This window comes from Citrus clementina, unplaced genomic scaffold (genome assembly GCF_000493195.1).
Source record: "Citrus clementina cultivar Clemenules unplaced genomic scaffold, Citrus_clementina_v1.0 scaffold_8, whole genome shotgun sequence".
NCBI classification, from domain to species: domain Eukaryota; kingdom Viridiplantae; phylum Streptophyta; class Magnoliopsida; order Sapindales; family Rutaceae; genus Citrus; species Citrus x clementina.
Genome location: NW_006262022.1, coordinates 25,040,194 through 25,059,509, shown reverse-complemented (window position 1 = coordinate 25,059,509; position 19,316 = coordinate 25,040,194).

Below are 19,316 nucleotides of genomic sequence, written 5' to 3'. Positions count from 1 at the left end.
TCCCCCCCACCCTTTTTCACAATAGATTCCTCCCTTAAATACTCTCTCTCTCTTCTCTTTTAGAATTCTATTTAAAATAAAATCATAATATCTGAAATATTAAATTCATAATTACAAAAATAACCAAAAATACAAAACACGTTAAACTAAAAACTGCAGGTCCGCAGTTGACAGCACGCGCCCACGCCTTATCAACAAAGTTCTTCTGACGCTCATAATTTCTCCAAGAGAACAATCATCCTTAAACATCATCTTATAGCTCAATTTTATCATCAATCAATAGAATTGCACCTGCAAAAGTAAAACACAAGTAAATCACTATTATAAAGTGCAAAACATTGATATTAAGGGAAGTAAATAATGCAAAACTAGTGCATAAATTGCACTCTAACACCCCCCAAGGGCTGCATTAGAACTTTGACCTGGCTTCTGTACACGCCTTTCCATGAGGGACACGAGGTCGCTAGAGAAAATGAGAGTCGTTTCGGAGCCCCAGAGTGGCAAAGGCTGAAACTTTTGTAAAATTCCAAGATAAACCAATTTTTTCTGTACAATTTTGGAATAAATTCCCAAAAACTTATCAGAGCCCCACTGCGGCAGTGGGGCATTGGTTGGGAACAATGCCACCAACCAGGACATTTCTTAATGGAAAAAAACAGAGTTATTTTTGTAGAGAAACCTAACTCCTCCCCTTAGGCCCCAAGGCCAAAGGCTATAGCACACTCGTTTTTGGCTTTCCTTATGGGACCACCTAGAGCTGGCTTGGAACATTGGCCCGGCCTTCTGTATGTGCCTTCCCACGAGCGACTTGAGGTTGGTAGAAAAATTGGGAGTCGTTTTGAAGCCCCATCTTGGTTTTGGCAGAATTTTTTCTCAAATTAAAAAAAATGGATTTTTTCCCAAACACCTTTCACAGGCCTACTGCGGTGGTGGATCACTACTTTTGAGCACTCACACAGGCCCAAGGGATGTCACAGCCGAGAAAAATAGGTTACTTTCAGAGAGAAACACAACTCCCCCCTCACGGCCCAAGGCCAATGGCTATAGCACACTTGGTTTGGCCATTATTATTGGCCCCGCCCAAAAATAGCACCCGCAGGTCAGGGCGCCAAAAGGCCCCAACAGCCCTGAGACGGGTGGGCTATAGCCTTGGTGGGGGGTGGGGGCGCAGTTCGTCCGCCGGACTCATAATGGGAAAAGGCTTTGCGAGGGGTCTCGGGGCACCCACGGGGAGTCACGTACAGAGCCCCATCCAAAAATAGTGCCCGAAGGTCGGGGAGCCAAAAGGCCCTAGCGACCCCGAGATGGGTGGGCTATGGCCTTGGTAGGGGCTGCGGGGGCATTTCGTCTGCGGGACGCGGAATGGGGCAAGGCTTTCTGAGGATCCTCGGGGCACCCACAGGGAGTTGCATACAAAGCCCCGCCCAAAAATATTGCCCAAAGGTCTGGGTGCCAAAAGGCCATAGGGGTCACGAGACGGGTGGGGCAAGGGTTTGTGAGGGGCCTCATGGCGCCCATGGGGAGTCGCGTACAGAGCTCTGCCCAAGAATTGTTCCCGAAGGTTGGGGTGCCAAAAGGCCCCAGGGGCCCCGAGACGAGTGCGCTATAGCCTTGGTGGAGGGCGCGGGGGCGTTTCATCCGCGAGACTCGGAATGGGGCAGGATTTGTGATAGGCCTCAGGGCACCTGGGGGGAGGCACGTACAGAGCCCCGCCCAAAAATAATGCCTGCATGTCGGGGTGCCAAAGGCCCCAGGGGCCCCGAGACGGGTGGGTTATAGCCTTGGTAGGGGGCGCGGGGCCATTTTGTCCACGGGAGTTGGAATAGGGCAAGGCTTTGTGAGGGGCCTCAGGGCACCCATGGGGAGGCACGTATAGAGCCCCACCCAAAAATAGTGCCCGATGGTCGGGGTACCAAAAGGCCCCAGGGGCCCTGACACCAGTGGGCTATAGCCTTGGTGGGGGGCTTGGGGGCATTTCGTCCGCGGGAGTAAGAATGGGGCAAGGCTTTGCGAGGGATCTCGGGGCACCCACGGGGAGACGCGTGCAGAGTCCCGCCCAAAAATTGTGCCTGAAGGTCGGAGTGCCAAAAGGCCCCAGGGGCCCCGAGACGGCCAGGCCTAGCCTTGGTGGATGGCGCGGGGCATTTCATCTGCGGGACTCAGAATGGGACAAGGGTTTGTGTGGGGTCTCGGCTCTCCCACTGGGACTTGTGTGCAGAGCCCCGTCCAAAAATAGTGCCCGAAGGTCGGGGAGCCAAAAGGCCCCAGGGGCCTCGAGACGAGTGGGCTATAGCCTTGGTGGAGGGCGCGGGGGCGCTTCTTCTGCGGGACTTGGAATGGGGCATGGCTTTGTGAGGGGCCTCGGGGCACCCGCAGAGAGTCGCATGCAGAGCCCCGACCAAAAATAGTGCATGAAGGTCGGGGTGCCAAAAGGCCTTAGTGACCCCGAGACAGGTGGGCTATAGCCGTTGCGGGAGCAAGGAGGTGTTTCATCCGCGGGACTCAGAATGGGACAAGGCTTTACAAGGGGCCTTGGGCCGCCCACGGGGAGTCACGTGCAGAGCCCCATCCGAAAATAGTGCCCGAAGATCGGGGTGCCAAAAGACCCTAGTGACCTCGAGACGGGTGTGCTATAGCCGTGGCGGGGGCGCGGGGGCGTTTCGTCCGTGGGACTCGGAATGGGACAAAGCTTTACGAGGTCCCTCGAAGCGCCCGTGGGGAGTCACGTACAGAGCCCTGCCCTAAAATAGTGCCCGAAGGTCGGGGTGCCAAAAGGCCCTAGGGGCCCCAAGACGGGTGGGCTATAGCCTTAGTGGGGGGCGCGGGCGCGTTTTGCCTGCGGGACTTAGAATGCGGCAAGGCTTGGAAAGGGGTCTCAGGGTGCCCACGGGGAGGTGCGTCTAGAGACTCATCCAAAAATAGTGCCTCCAGGTCAGGGCGCCAAAGGCCCCAGGGGTGCTGAGACGGGTGTGCTATAGCCTTGGTGTGGGGCTCAGAGGTGTTTCGTCCACGGGACTCGGAATGGGGCAAGGATTGGTGAGGGATCTCATGGCGCCTGTGGGCAGTCGCGTGCAAAGCCCCGAACAAAAATAGTGCCCGAAGGTTGGGGTGCCATAAGGCCTCAGGGGCCCCGAGACGGGTGGGCTATTGCCTTGGTGGGGGGCGCGGAAGCATTTCATCCGCGGGACTCGGAATTGGGCATGGCTTTACGAGGGGCCTCGGGGTGCGCACGGGAAGTTTTCTGCAGAGTCCCTCCCAAAAATAGTGCCCGAAGGTCAGGGTGCGAAAAGGCCCCATGGGCCCCGAGACGGGTGGGCTATAGCCTTGGTGTGGGGCACGGGGGCGTTTCGTCCGCAGGACTCGGAATGGGGCACGGCCTCGTGAGGGTTCTTGGAGTGCTTGGGGGGTGGTGAGTGCAGAGCCCCACCCAATAATTTTGCCGGCAGGTTGGGGCGCCAAAGGCCCCAGTGCCCCCGAGACGGGTGGGCTATAGCCTTGGTGGGGGGTGCGGGGGCGATTCGTCTGTGGCACTCGTAATGGGGCAATGCTTTCCAAGGGGCCTTAGGGCACCTGGTGGGAGGCGTGTACAGAGCCCCGCCCAAAAATAGTGCATGCAGGTGGGGGTAACAAAAGGCGCCAGGGGCCCCGAGACGGGTGGGCTATAGCCTTGGTGGAAGGCACAGGGGCGTTTCGTCCGCGGGACTCAAAATGGGGCAAGGCTTTGTGAGGGGACTCGGCGTGCATGGGGGGAAGTGCGTATAGAGCCCCACCCAAAAATAGTGCCTGCAGGTCGGGCCGCCAAAGTCCCCAAGGGCGCTGAGACGGGTTTGCTATAGCCTTGGTGGGGGGCGTAGGGGTGTTTCATCCACAGGACTTGGAATGGGGCAAGGCATTGCGAAAGGCCGTAGAGCACCCACGGGGGGTCGCGTACAAGGACCCGCCCTAAAATAGGGCCCGAAGTTCGGGGTGCATAAAGGCCCTAGGGGCCCCAAGACGGGTGGGCTATAGCCTTGGTGGGGGGCGCGGGGACGTTTCATCTGCGGGTCTCGGAATGGGGGCAAGGATTTGCGATGGGCTTCGGGATGCCCATAACGAATCGCATGCCGAGTCCCACCCAAAAATAGTGCCCGAAGGTCGGGGTGCCAAAAGGCCCCAGGGTCCCCGAGTCAGGTGGGCTATAGCCTTGGTAGGGGGTGCGGGGGCGTTTCATCCGCGGGACTCGAAATGGGGCAAGGATTTGTGAGGGGCCTCATGGCGCGCACGGGGAGTCGCTTACAGAGCCCTGCCCAAGAATTGTTCCCGATGGTTGGGGTGCCAAAAGGCCCCAGGGGCCCCGAGACGGGTGGGCTATATCCTTGGTGGAGGGCGCGGGGGTGTTTCGTCCGCGGGACTCAGAATGGGGCAAGGCTTTGTGAAGGGCCTCGGGGCGCCCGAGGGGAGGCCCGTACAGAGCCCCGCCCAAAAATAGTGCCCTCATGTCGGGGCACCAAAGGCCCCAGAGGAGCTAAGACGGGTATGCTATAGCCTTGGTGGGGGGCGGCGGGGGCGTTTCATTCGTGGGACTCGGAATGGGGCAAGGATTTGTGAGGGGCCTCATGGGTACTTGCGGGTAATCATGTGTAGAGCCCTGCTCACAAATAGTGCCCGAAAGTCGGGGTTCCAATAGGCCCCAAGGGCCTCGATACGGGTGGGCTATAGCCTCGGTGGAGGGCGCGGGGGCGTTTCGTCCACGGCACTCAGAATGGGGCAAAGCTTTGCAAGGGGACTCGGGGTGCATGGTGGGAGGCGCGTACAGAGCCCCACCAAAAAATAGTGCCTGCAGGTCGGGGCGCCAAAGCCCCAGGGGCGCTGAGACGGGTGTGCTATAGCCTTGGTGGGGGGCGTGGGGGCATTTCATCCGCAGTACTCAGAATGGGGCAAGGATTTGTGAGGGGCCTCATGGCGCCTGCGGGCAGTCGTGTGTAGAGCCCTACCCAAAAATAGTGCCCGAAGGTCGGGGTGCCAAAAGGCCTCATGGGCCCCGAGACGAGTGGGTTATAACCTTGGTAGGGGGCGCAGGAGCATTTCATCCGCGGGACTCAGAATGGGGTAAGGTTTTCTGAGGGGCCTCGGGGCAGCCACAGGGAGTTGTATGCAGAACCCCACCCAAAAATAGTGCCCAAAGGTCTGGGTGCCAAAAGGCCACAGGGGTCCCGAGACGGGTGGGCTATAGCCTTAGTAGGGGGTGCGGGGGTGTTTCGTCCGCGGGACTCAGAATGGGGCAAGGTTTTGCAAGGGGCCTCGAGGTGCCCACGGGGAGGCGCGTGCAGAGCCTCATCCAAAAATAGTGCCTCCAGGTCAAGGCACCAAAGGCCCCTGAGGCGCTGAAACGGGTTGGCTATAGCTTTGATGGGGGGCGCGGGGGCATTTCGCCTACAGCACTCAGAATTGGGTAAGGGTTTATGAGGGGCCTCAGAATGCCCGGTGGGAGGCGCGTACAAGGCCCCACCCAAAAACAGTGCCTGCAGGTCGGGGCGCCAAAGGCCCCAAGGGACTGAGACTGGTGTGCTATAGCCTTGGTGGGAGGGGGGGGGGGCGGGGGCGTCTCGTTCGCGGGACTTGGAATGGGGCAAGGCTTTACGAGGGGCCTCGGGGCACCCATGGGGAGTCGCGTGCAGATCCTCACCCAAAAATAGTGCCCGAAAGTCAGGGTGCCGAAAGGCCCCAGGGACCCCGAGACGGGTGGGCTATAGCCTTGGTGAAGGGCACGGAGGCGTTTCGTCCGCGGTACTCAAAATGGGGCAAGGCTTTGCAAGGGGCATCGAGGTGCCAGGGGGAAGGCGTATACAGAGCCCCACCCAAAAATAGTGCCTGCAGGTCAGGGCGCCAAAGGCCCCAGGGGCATTCAGACGGGTGTGTTATAGTCTTGGTAGGGGGCGGGGGCGTTTCGTCCGCGGGACTCGGAACGGGGCAAGGCTTTGTGAGGGGCCTTGAGGCACCCATGGGGAGTCGTGTGCTGATCCCCACCCAAAAGTAGTGCCAGAAGTTCGGGCCGCCAAAGGCCCCAGGGGCCCCGAGACGAGTGGGCTATAGCCTTGGTGAAGGGCACGGAGGCGTTTCGTCCGTGGTACTCAAAATGGGGCAAGGCTTTGCAAGGGGCGTCGGGGTGCCAGGGGGAAGGCGCATACAGAGCTCCGCCCAAAAATAGTGCCTGCAGGTCAGGGCGCCAAAGGCCCCAGGGGCATTGAGACGGGTGTGTTATAGTCTTGGTAGGGGGCGCGGGGGCGTTTCGTCCGCCGGACTCGAAATGGGGAAAGGCTTTGCGAGGGGCCTCCAGGTACCCATGGGGAGTCGTATGCTGATCCCCGCCCAAAAGTAGTGCAAGAAGGTCGGGCCGCCAAAGGCCCCACGGGCGCTGAGACGGGTGTGATATAGCCTTGGAGGGGGGCGCGGGGGCGTTTCATCCGCGGGGTTCGGAATGGGGCAAGGCTTTGCGAGGGGCCATGGTGCACCCATGGGGAGTCGCGTATGGATCCCTGCCCAAAAATAGTGCCCCAAGGTCGGGTGGCAAAAGGCCCTAGGGGCCCTGAGACGGGTGGGCTATAGCCTTGGTGGGGGGCGCGGGCGCGTTTCATCCTCGGGAGTCGAAATGGGGCATCGATTGGTGATGGGCCTCAGGATGCCCATAGCGAGACGTGTGCAGAACCCCACCCAAAAATAGTGCCCTAAGATCTGGGTGCCAAAAGGCCATAGGGGTCCCAAGACGGGTGGGCTATAGTCTTGGTGGGGGGCGCGGGAGCGTTTCATACGCGAGACTCGGAATAGGGCAAGATTTTGCAAGGGGCATCTGGGTGCCGGGTGGGAGGTGCGAAAAGAGCCCCGCCCAAAAATAGTGCCTGCAGGTCGGGGCTCCAAAGGCCCCAGGGGCGCTGAGACGGGTGGGCTATAGCCTTGGTGGGGGGCACGGAGGTGTTTCGTCCGCAGCACTCGGAATGGGGCAAGGCTTTGTGAGGGGCCTTGGGGTGCCTGGTGGGAGGTGCGTAAAGAGCCACACCCAAACATAGTGCCTGCAGGTCAGGGCGCCAAAGGCCCCAGGGGCGCTGAGACAGGTGTGCTATAGCCTTGGTGGGGGGCGCAAGGGCATTTCGTCCGCGGGACTCGGAATGGAGCAAGGATTTGTGAGGGGCCTCATGGTGCCTACAGGCAGTCACGTGTAGAGCCCTGATCAAAAATAGTGCCCGAAGGTGGGGGTGCATAAAGGCCTCAGGGGCCCCGAGACCGCTGGGCTACAGCATTGGTAGGGGGCGCGGGGGCGTTTCATCAGCAGGACTCGGAATGGGGTAAGGCTATCCGAGGGGCCGAGGGGCGACCACAGGGAGTCGCATGCAGAACCCTGCCCAAAAATAGTGCCCAAAGGTCTGGGTGCCAAAACGCCACAGGGATCCCGAGACGGGTGGGCTATAGCCTTAGTGGGGGGTGCGGGGGCGTTTCGTCCGCGTGACTCAGAATGAGGCAAGGTTTTGCAAGGGGTCTCAGGGCACCCACAGGGAGGCGCGTTCAGAGCCTTGACCAAAAATAGTGCCTCCAGGTCAAGGCGCCAAAGGCCGCTGGGGCGCTGAGACGGGTGGGCTATAGACTTGATGGGGGGCGCGGGGGCATTTCATACGCGGCACTCAGAATGGGGCAAGGCTTTGCGAGAGGTGTCGGGGCATCCAGGGGGAGGCACGTACCAAGCCCTGCCCAAAAATAGTGCCTACAGGTCAGGGCGCCAAAGGCCCAAGGGGCATTGAGACGGGTGTGTTATAGCCTTGGTGGGGGGCGCGGGGGTGTTTCGTCCGCGGGACTCGGAATGGGGCAAGGCTTTGCGAGGGGCCTCAGGGCACCAATGGGGAGTTGCGTACGGATCCCCGCCCAAAAATAGTGCCGGTAGGTCGGGGCGCCAAAGGCCCCAGGGGCGCTGAGACGGGTGTGCTATAGCCTTGGTCAGGGGCGCGGGGGCGTTTCATCCGCGGGACTCGGAATGGGGCAAGGTTTTGCGACGGGCCTCGGGGCACCTGTGGGGAGTCACGTACGGATCCCCACCCAAAAATAGTGCCCAAAGGTCGAGGTGCGAAAAGGCCCTAGGGGCCCTGAGACGGGTGGGCTACAGCCTTGGTGGGGGGCACGGGGGCGTTTCATCCGCGGGACTCGGAATAGGGCATAGATTGATGATGGGCCTCAGGACATCCATAGCGAGTCATGTGGCGAGTTCCATCCAAAAAGAGTGCCCGAAGGTCGGGATGCCAAAAGGCCCCAGGGGCCCTGAGACGGGTAGGCTATAGCCGTGGAGGGGGCGCAAGGGCGTTTCGTCCGCGGGACTCGGAATGGGGCAAAGCTTTGCGAGGGCCCTCGAAGTGCCCACGGAGAGTCGCGTACAGAGCACCGCCCTAAAATAGTGCCCGAAGGTCGGGGTGCCAAAAGGCCTTAGGGTCCCATAGACGGGTGGGCTATAGCCTTCGTGGGGGCCGCGGAGATTTTTCATCTGCAGATCTCGGAATGGGGCAAGGATTTGTGATGGGCTTCAGGGTGCCCGTAGAGAATTGCGTGTCGAGTCCTACCCAAAAATAGTGCCCGAAGGTCGAGGTGCCAAAAGGCCCCAACGTCCCCGAGACGGGTGGGCTATAGCCTTGCTAGGGGGCACGGGGGCATTTCGTCCGCGGGACTCGGAATGGGGTAAGGCTTTCCGAGGGGCCTCGGAACAACCACAAGGAGTCATATGCAGAACCCCGCCCAAAAATAGTGCCCAAAGGTCTGGGTGCCAAAAGGCCACAGGGGTCCCGAGACGGGTTGGCTATAACCTTAGTGGGGGGCAGGGGGGCGTTTCGCCTACGGGACTCGGAATGGGGCAAGGCTTTACGAGGGGCCTCAGGGCACCCATAGGGAGGCGCGTCTAGAGCCTCGTCCAAAAATAGTGCCTCCAGGTCGGGGCGCCAAAGGCCCCAGGGGCGATGAGACAGGTGTGCTATAGCCTTGGTGGGGGGCTCGGAGGTGTTTCGTCCGCGGGACTCAGAATGAGGCAAGGATTTTTTAGGGGTCTCATGGCACCTGTGGGCAGTAGCATGCAGAGCCTCGCCCAGAAATAGTGCCCAAAGGTCTGGGTACCAAAAGGCCACAGGGGTCCCGAGACAAGTGGGCTATAGCCTTAGTGAGGGGCGCGGGGGCGTTTCGCATGCGGGACTCAGAATGGGGCAAGGCTTTGCAAGGGGCCTCATGTCACCCACAATGAGGCGCGTGCAAAGCCTTGTCCAAAAATAGTGCCTCCAGGTCAGGGCGCAATAAGCCCCAGGGGCGATGAGACAGGTGTGCTTAGCCTTGGTGGGGGGCTCGGAGGTGTTTCGTCCGCGGGACTCGGAATAGGGCATGGATTTATTAGGCGTCTCATGGCACCTGTGGGCAGTCACATGCAGAGCCCTCCCAAAAATAGTGCCCGAAGGTCGAGGTGCCAAAAGGCCTAAAGTGCCCCGAGACGGGTGGGCTATGGCCTTGGTGGGGGGCACGGGGGCGTTTCGTCCGCAGGACTCGGAATTGGGCAAGGCCTTACGAGGGGCCTCAGGGTGCCCATGGGACATCTTGTGTAGAGCCCCGCCCAAAAATAGTGCCCGAAGGTCGGGGCGAGAAAATGCCCCAGGGGCCCCAAGACGGGTGGGCTACAGCTTTGGTGGGGGGCGCGGGGGCGTTTCATCCGCGGGACTCAGAATGGGGCACGGCTTCACGAGGGGCCTCAGAGCACTCGGGGGGCGGCGAGTGCAGTGCCTCGCCCAATAATAGTGCCTACAGGTTGGGGCGCCAAAGGCCCCAGGGCCCCCGAGACGGTTGGGCTATAGCCTTGGTGGGAGGCGTGGGGGTGTTTCATCTACGGCAATCAGAATAGGGCAAGGCTTTCCGAGGGGCCTCGGTGCACCTAGTGGGAGGTGGATACAAAGCCCCGCCCAAAAATAGATCCTAGAGGTTAGGGTAACAAAAGGCGCCAAGGGCCCCGAGACGGGTGGGCTATGGCCTTGGTGGAAGGCGCGAAGGCGTTTCGTCCACAGGACTCAGAATGGGGCAAGGCTTTGTGAGGGGCCTCGGGGCACTCGTGGGGATTCGTATCCAAATCCCCACCCAAAATTAGTGCCCAAAGGTCGGGGCGCCAAAGGCCCCAAGGGCGTTGAGACGGGTGTGCTATAGCCTTAGTGGGGGCGCGGGGGCATTTCATCCGCGGGACTCAGAATGGGGCAAGGCTTTGCGACGGGCCTTGAGGCACCCATGGGGAGTCGCATACGGATCCCCACCCAAAAATAGTGCCCAAAGATCAGGGTGCCAAAAGGGCCCAAGGGCCCCGAGACGGGTGTGCTATAGCCTTGGTGGGGGGCGCGGGGGCGTTTCGTCCGTGGAACTCAGAATGGGGTACGGCTTCGTAAGGGGACTCGGAATGGGGCACGACTTCACGAGGGGCCTCGGCGTGCTCGGGGGGTGGCGATTGCAGAGCCCCGCCCAATAATAGTGCATGCAGGTTGGGGTGCCAAAGGCCCAGGACCCCCGAGACGGGTGGGCTATAACATTGGTGGGGGGCGCGGGGGCGTTTCAACCGTGGGACTCGAAATGGGGCAAGGCCTTGAAAGGGGCCTCGGGGTGCCCGTAGGAAGTCGCGTGTAGAGTCCCACCCAAAAATAGTGCCTGAAGGTCGGGGTGCCAAAAGGCCCCAGGGTCCCCGAGACGGCTGGGCTATAGCCTTGGTAGGGGGGCGGGGGCGTTTTGTCCGCGAGACTCAGAATGGGGCAAGGCTTTTCAAGGGGCCTTGGGGTGACCACAGGGAGTCGCATGCAGAACCCCACCCAAAAATAGTGCCCAAAGGTCTAGGTGCCAAAAGGCCACCGGGGTCCCGAGACGGGTAGGCTATAGCCATAGTGGGGGGCGCGGGGGCGTTTCGTCCGCGGCACTCGGAATGGGGCAAGGTTTTGCGAGGGGTCTTAGGGCACCAACGAGGACGCGCGTGTAGAGCCTCATCCAAAAATAATGCCTCCAGGGGCACTGAGACAGGTGGGCTATAGCCTTGGTGGGGGGGGGGGCGTTTCATCCGCGGCACTCGAAATAGGGCAAGGCTTTGCGAGGGGCCTCGGGGTGCCCGTGGGGAGTCGCGTGTGGATCCTCACCCAAAATAGTGCCCGAAGGTCGGGGTGCCAAAAGGCCCCAGGGGCCCCGAGACGGGTGGGCTATAGCTTTGGTGGAGGGCGCGGGGGCGTTTCGTCCGTGTTACTCGGAATGGGGAAAGGCTTTGCGAGGGGCGCCCGGCAGGAGGTGCCTACACTGCCCCGCCCAAAAATAGTGCCTGCAGATCAAGGCGCCAAAGGCCCCAGGGGCGCTGAGACAGGTGTGTAATAGCCTTGGTGGGGGGGCGAGGGGGAGTTTCGTCCGCGGGACTCGGAATGGGGCAAGGCTTTGCGAGGGGCCTCAGTGCGCCCATGGGGAGTCGTGTGCGGATCTCCGCCCAAACATAGTGCCGGAAGGTCGGGGTGCCAAAGGCCCCAGGGGCGCTGAGACGGGTGTGCTATAGCCTTGGTGGGCGGCGCGGGGGCGTTTCATCCGCAGGACTCGGAATGGGGCATGGATTGGCGATGGGCCTCGGGACGCCCATAGCGAGTCACGTGCCGAGTCCCGCCCAAAAATAGTGCCCGAAGGTCGGGGTGCCAAAAGGCCCCAGGGGCCCCGAGTCGGGTGGGCTATAGCCTTGGTGGAGGGCGCAGGGGCGTTTCGTCCGCGGTACTCGGAATGGGGCAAGGCTTTGCGAGGGGCCTTGGGGTGCCCAGTGGGAGGCACGTACAGAGCCCTACCCAAAAATAGTGCCTGCATGTCGGGGCGCCAAAGGCCCCAGGGGTGCTGAGACGGGTGTGCTATAGCCTTGGTGGGGGGCGCGGGGGCGTTTTGTCCGTGGGACTCGGAATGGGGAAAGGCTTTGCGAGGGGCCTCGGGGCACCCGTGGGAACTTGTGTGCGGATCCCTACCCAAAAATAGTGCCAGAAGGTTGGGGTGCCAAAGGCCGCAGAGGCTGAGACGGGTATGCTATAGCCTTGGTGGGGGGCGCGGGGGCGTTTCGTCCGCGGGACTCGGAATGGGGCAAGGCTTTGTGAGGGGCCTCAGGGCATCCATGGGGAGTTGCGTGTGGATCTCCGCCCAAAAATATTACCCGAAGGTTGGGGTGCCAAAAGGCCGCAGGGGCCCCGAGACGAGTGGGTTATAGCCTTGGTGGGGGGCGCGGGGGCGTTTCGTCTGCGGGACTCGGAATGGGGCGAGACTTTTCGTGTGTCCTTGGGGCACCTTGGGGAAGGTACATACCTAGCCCTGACCAAAAATAGTGCCCGTAGGTTGGGGCACCAAAAGGCACCCACGGCTTCAAGACGGGTGTGATATAGCCTTGGTGGGGGGCGTAGGGGCGTGGCTTCCTCGTGACTCGGAATGGGGCAAGGCTTTGCGAGGGGCGTCATGGCACCCGGGGTGAGGGCCGTGCAGAGGCCCGCCCAAAAATATTGCCCTCAGGTCTGGGGGCCAAAACCCCCCCGGGGCCCCGAGACGGGTGGGCTATAGCCTTGGTGGGGGGCGGCGGGGGGCGGCTACAGGGCTCGGAATGGGGCGAGGATTTGCGACGGTCCTCGAGGCACCTGGGGGTAGGTGATAACTCTATAAAATGAGAGTTATCATGACACTTTTAGACTTAGAGAGTAAATGATGTGTTTCTATTGCATTTTTGTTACATTTTGCATAAACATTCATTTTAGTTTAGTCTTAATAAGTTTTGCTTGATTTAAAGTAATTCGCGCTCAAATTGTGTGCATAATTGTAGGTTTCCATAAGCTTATAATTCATGGAAGGAATGCTGATGCAATAGGCTGGCAAAAAGGAGGAAGAACATGGCTATAAAAGAATTGAAACAAATCTGGAACAGTGCAGTTGTTGTAGCCGTTGCTGTAGCAACCATTACTGTAGCCATTGCTGTAGCAATCCTAGAGCAACAACAGAGAAAATTTCGTGCGGGATACTTACAGAATTGCGATCTGCAGTTTCCTAATCTGACTTATGCGCGCCCTAGGCTTCCGTTTACCCTAATTTTCAACTATAAAAGAAGCACACATCATAAGGATTAAAGAGAGTCGTCACCCAAGGAGAAAAACACAAAGAAACAAAAGAAAAATAAGATTCAAGAGAGAGATTAAGGGCTACACAAGAGGAGAATCTGCAAAAATGAATTGGGAGCTCAATCATTCTTATTCTTCTCTTGCTTTCTCGTTTTCTATTTATTTATAAGGATTTGTTTCATGGCTGAAACTTTGTTCTTTATTTTTCTTTTACAAACCATGAACTAAATTTATTTGTGGTTGAGTGATAAACAATCTTGATGGTTTATTGACTAGAAATATGTGTTGCTACATGTTTGCTGTAGCAGTTTGTTTTAATAGTATTTATTTTATTCATTATTTTGGTTGATCACCCATTTAATGAGACTAGCTAATGAAGAGCCGCAAAATGGCCTATCTTAGTGGAACATATCAGAACAATACTTGATCTTAAATTGAGTTTCCTGGATTGAGTTTTACTTGAGTCCCAAAAGGGCCATGCTTGATTTAAGATTAGTGATGAACTAGACATAAGGATTCACCTTGTAGGGTAAATATAACATAAACGTGTAATGCTATATCTTATGTTGGCATAGCAACTGATCACTGTTAGGTTGCATATAGATATAAGATTTCCAACATGCGACGGCTAAAGACACATAAGGATTCTGCCCAGTGCTGTAGCAAATATTGTAGCAACCGAGCCAACCATTAGAAAATAGTCAAGACCATTAAGAGAGTATATTCACTCAACTACTCTATATTCCCATTGGTTTTATCCTTGAGTTTGACATGATAATTTACTTTGTTGTATTTTATTTATTGCATTTTTATTTTAATTAGTACATTAGTTTCATTAATTGTTTATTTTAATTTAGAATAAAATCTGTACTGTTAAGATTGTTGTAGCAAATCTGATAACATCAATCCCTGTGGAGACGATCTTGAATACTCATCATTTTATTACTTGTTGTGTACACTTTCACATTGACACCAATAGCATTAGTATTTATACCCAACAGTAGGCGCGTGCAGAGCTCCACCCAAAAATAGTGCCCGCAGGTCGGGGCGCCAAACGGCACCCGGAGCCCCGAGACGGGTGTGCTATAGCCTTGGTGGGGGGCGCGCGGGTGTGGCTTCCGCGGGACTCGGAATGAGATGAGGCTTTGTGAGGGGCCTCAGGACGCCTGGGCGGAGGCGCTTTCAGGGGTCCACCCAAAAATAGTACCTGCAGGTCAGGGCGCCACAAGGCACCAGGGGCCCCAAGACGGGGGGCTATAGCCTTGGTGGGGGGCGGCGGGGGCGTGGAGTCCACGGGACTTGGAATGGGGCGAGACTGTGCAAGGGTCCTCGGGTCGCCCAGGGGGAGGCGCGTGCAGAGTCCGGCCTAAAAATGGTGCCCGCAGGTTAGGGCGCCAAAAGGCATCCAGGGCCCCGAGACGGGTGGGCTATAGCCTTGGTGGGGGGCGCGGGGACGTGGCATCCGCGGTACTCGGAATGGAACGAGACTTTACGTGTGTCCTCGAGGCACCCGGGGGGAGGCGCGTACAGAGCCCCGCACAAAAATAGTGACCGCAGGTCGGGGGGCCAAAGGCACCCGGGGCCCCGAGACGGGTGGACAATAGCCTTCATGGGGGGGCGAGGGGTGGCCTCCGCGGGACTTAGAATGCGGCAAAACTCTACAAAGGTCCTTAGGTCGCCTGAGGGGAGGCGCGTACAGAGCTCGGCCTAAAAATAGCGAACGCATGTCGGGGTGCCAAAAGGCACCCGGGGCCTCGAGACGGGTGTGCTATAGCCTTGGTGGGGGGCGCGGGGGTGTGGAGTCCGTGTGACTCGAAATGGGGCAAGAATTCGTGAGGGTCCTCAGGGCACCCAGGGGCAGGCGCATGCAGAGGCCCATCCAAAAATAGTGCCCGCAGGTCTGGGGGCCAAAATGCCCCAGGGGCCCCGGGATGGGTGTGCTATAGCCTTGGTGGGGGGCGCAGGGGCATGGCGTCCACGGGACTCGGAATGGGGCCAGACTTTACGAGGGTCCTCAGGGCGCCCAAAGGGAGGTGGGTGCAGAGCCCCGCCCCAAAATAGTGCCTGCAGGTCAGCGCGCCAAAAGGCACCCGGGGCCCCAAGACGGGTGTGCTATAGCCTTTGTGGGGGGCGCTGGGGCACGGCGTCCACGGGACTCAGAATGTGACAAAACTTTGCGAGGGTCCTCGGGGCGCCCGGGGGGAGGCATGTGCAGTGCCCGCAAGTCGGGGCGCCAAAAGGCACCCGGGGCCCCGAGACGGGTGTGTTATAGCCTTGGCGGGGGGCGCAGGGGCGTGGCGTCCTCGAGACTCGGAATGGGGTGAGAATTTGCGAGGGTCCTCAGGGCGCCTGGGGAGAGGTGCATGCATAGGCCCGCCAAAAAATAGTGCCTGCAGGTCAGGGGGCGAAAACACCCCAGGGGCCCCGAGACGAGTGGGCTACAGCCTTGGTGGGGGGCGGCGGGGGGTGGCCTCCGCGGGACTCGGAATTGGGCAAGGCTTTGCGAGGGGCCTCGGGGCACCCGAGGGGAGTTGCGTGCAGAGTCCTGTCCAAAAACAGTGCCCGCAGGTCGGGAGGCCAAAACGCCCAAGGGGCCCTGAGACGGGTGGGCTATAGCCTTGGTGGGGGGTGCGGGGGCGTGGCATCATCAGGGCTCGGATTGGGGTAAGGTTTTGCGAGGGGCCTCGTGGGGGGAGGAGTGTGCAGAGGTCCCCCCAAAAATATTGCCTGCAGGTCAGGGGGCCAAAACGCCCCAGGGGCCCCGAGACGAGTGGGGTATAGCCTTAGTGGGAGGCAGCGGGGGGTGGCCTCCGCCGTACTCGGAATGGGGCAAGGCTTTGCGAGGGGCCTCGAGTCACTCGGGGGGAGGTGCGTGCATAAACTCACCCAAAAATAATGCCCTCAGGTCAGGTTCACCGAGACGGGTGTACTATAACCTAGGTTGTGGACGGGGGGTGTGGCCTCCACGGGACTCGGAAAGGGGCAAGGCTTTTCAAGGGGCCTCACGGCGTATAGCCTTACCCAGCCCTTGGAATCCTCTACCGTTCATTCTTGTATCACCTCATCTATGCTTCCAACAGAGTTTCTCATTAATCCAACAAAGTTTCCATAAGTTTCATGAATTTTTTTTAAAATCATTGTGAAACATGAGCTATAGCCTTAGATTTCCACAAGAGGTGCGCATAACCTTACTCGAGCCTCAAAATCCTCCCGAAATTTTTTCAAAAATTATTTAAAAATCATTCTAAAAGAGGTGCTATAGCGTTATGTTATGGGTTAAATCGACACATAACCTCACCCAGCCCTCGGAATTCTCTACTGTTTGTTCATATATCACTCTATCTAACCTTCTAAAAAAATTTCTCCTTATTCCAACAAGTTCTCCATAATTTTTGGGAATTTTTTTGAAAATTATTGTGAAAATAGCCTATAGCCTTATATTTGGGCCAAATGGGTGCATAACCTAACTCTGAGCCTTAGAATCCTCTTGCATTTGCTCTGGTGGTCTAATCTTGGCCCTTTCAATGGTTTATTTGAAAATTTTCCTTGACATTCTTGTTCCATTTCTTTCTCTTTAACATTTTGTTGATTTCTCATTTTGTGTGCAGAGGTTTTTTCAAATCTCCTGATGCAAGCTGAAAGTCAGAAGCTAATACATGGGCTGAAATTCGGCAACAATATCACCATGTCTCATCTGTTATTCGCCGATGACAGTCTCATTTTTGCAAGAGCTTTGAAGGAGGATTGTGTGCATCTCAAAGGAATTTTTTATTGCTATGCTACAGCATCCGGGCAGATTTTCAATTTCGACAAGTCATTCATTTTTTTCAGCCACAATGTGAAAGCGGATCAAATTTCGAACATTAAGAATTTATTCAAGCTCAAGGTGGTTTCGAAGCATGAGAGGTACTTGGGGCTGCCTTCTATGATTGGGCAAAAAAAGAAATCCTTCTTTAATGAGATAAAGCTCAAGATCCTGAGCAAAATATCAAGTTGGGAGCATAAATATTTTTCAAGTGGAGGTAAAGAAGTGCTCATCAAAGCAGTAGCACAAGCGGTGCCAGCCTATGCCATGAGTGTTTTCAAATTACCAGTGGGCACTTGTAACGACATCCAGAAAGCAATTGCTAGGTACTGGTGGGGAAGTAAAAAAGACAAGCGAGCCATTCACTGGGCTAGCTGGTATAAGTTAAGTCAAGCTAAAAGTCGTGGTGGCTTGGGGTTCAGGGACTTTTCCAGCTTTAATCAAGCTTTGGTAGCGAAGCAAGGGTGGCGGATTATTCATAATTCTAAGTCACTGGTGGCTAAAGTTTTACAAGCCAAATATTTCAAGCATGGGAATTTTTTGGAAGCAACAGTAGGCTCAAGACCTTCCTATATTTAGAGGAGTATTTTATGGGGTAGGGAAGTTATCCTCAAAGGCTACAGATGGAGGATTGGTGGGGGTGATCAGGTGCTGGTCTACAAAGACAATTGGATTCCCCGACCACTTACTTTTAAACCAATCTCAATTCAAACACTTCCTAGTGATACTACAGTCTCTGAGCTAATAACAAATTATAACCGATGGAAAGAAGCTTTACTTTTTGACCAATTTGTGCAGGAAGATGCAGATGCAATCATAAATATACCCCTGCCCAGAAACCACAGCAAAGACCAAGTAATCTAGCATTATGACAGGAAGGGAGAATACTCTATCAAAAGTGGATACCAAATAGCCCTCAAGCTGAAGGTTCCGGACACACCAAGCAGCTCAGTGAACAGTAACAATCAGTGGAAAGTCATTTGGACTCTCAACATCCCAGAAAAAATCAAGATCTTTCTATGGAGAGCAGTTCAAAATTTGCGTCCAACTGCAGTGAACTTATGGAGGAAAAAGGTGATGCATGAGCCTTTTTGTCAAATTTGTGGTAACAGGTATGAGAACATATTCCATGCTTTGGTGGAATGTAAGGCAGCTCGGAAAACCTGGGAGCACACCAAATTTGCAGAAAGCTTAAAGGATATGGTAGGCCCAGATATGCTTACGGTTTTCCAAGAACTAGCAAAGAAAATGAGCAAAACAGATTTCGAGCAGTTGGCTGTCACTTGCTAGACTATTTGGACAGCAAGAAATAAACTTTTATTTGAAGCAAAGAAGCCTGGTTATCAAATGTCAGTAGCAACTGCAGAAGCATTGTTAGAAGCTTATCAGAGAGTAAAGCCTTCAGGACTGACTTGTGAAGCTGACAAAGAGAAGAAAACAGCCAAAGCTTGGCTTCCCCCACCGCAAAGCTAGTTCAAGGTGAACGTTGGTGCAACCATAAGGAAGGAAAAAAATTTATCAGGGTTGGGAGCAGTGATTAGAGATGCAACGGGGAATATCATAGCTGCTGCAGTCAAGACTTCAAGGTTTCATGGGAATGTATCATATGCAGAAGCTGAAGCAGTAAGATGGGGTTTGCAAGTAGCTATGGATGCAGGATTAACCTCTTTAATTATCGAAACTAATTCGCAAATGGTGGCTGATTTAATTAACAACAGAAAGGGCAGCAAGAATGAGATTTACTAGGTTATTTCAGAGATTCAAAACAAGTTTAAGGATCTCAGCAATGTCAAATGCCATTATACACCAAGATCTTGTAACGCGATTGCCCACTCATTAGCTAGATTAGCTTTTGATCACTTAGAAGTTGTTGTTTGGTTGGGTTCTTTTCCAATCGAAATTATGAATGCATTTAACTCGTTCGTTTGAATGAAAGTTAGTATTTCTTTTCAAAAAAAAAAAAACATTTTGTTGATTTCATTTTTACTTTAGTTATAGTATTCTTTTTTTCTTCGTTTATAGGCCCATAGGTGAAACAGTTGTTTCGTCTCTGGACTTGCTAATAAATAGTCACGCACTATGAAACAGTTGTACTCCAGCAACCCCTTAATTTATCTTATGAAACCCCTTTTTATAAATATAACTGTTAAAATTCCACAAATAACCTTCTGAATAAAAACACCCCGTAGTGAATAGGCGTACTTTGTGTTTTTCCCGTTTAATTGTTTTCTCTCTAAACTCTATTATAATATCTCCCTATTATTCTTTCAAAAATAAATAAATAAATAGAAACCTCTCCATAATAATTCCATGTTAAATTCTAATATGACTCCATTATAATAGTTTCCCCTCCATTATGGTTGTAGTTGAACTTTTTGAGGTTT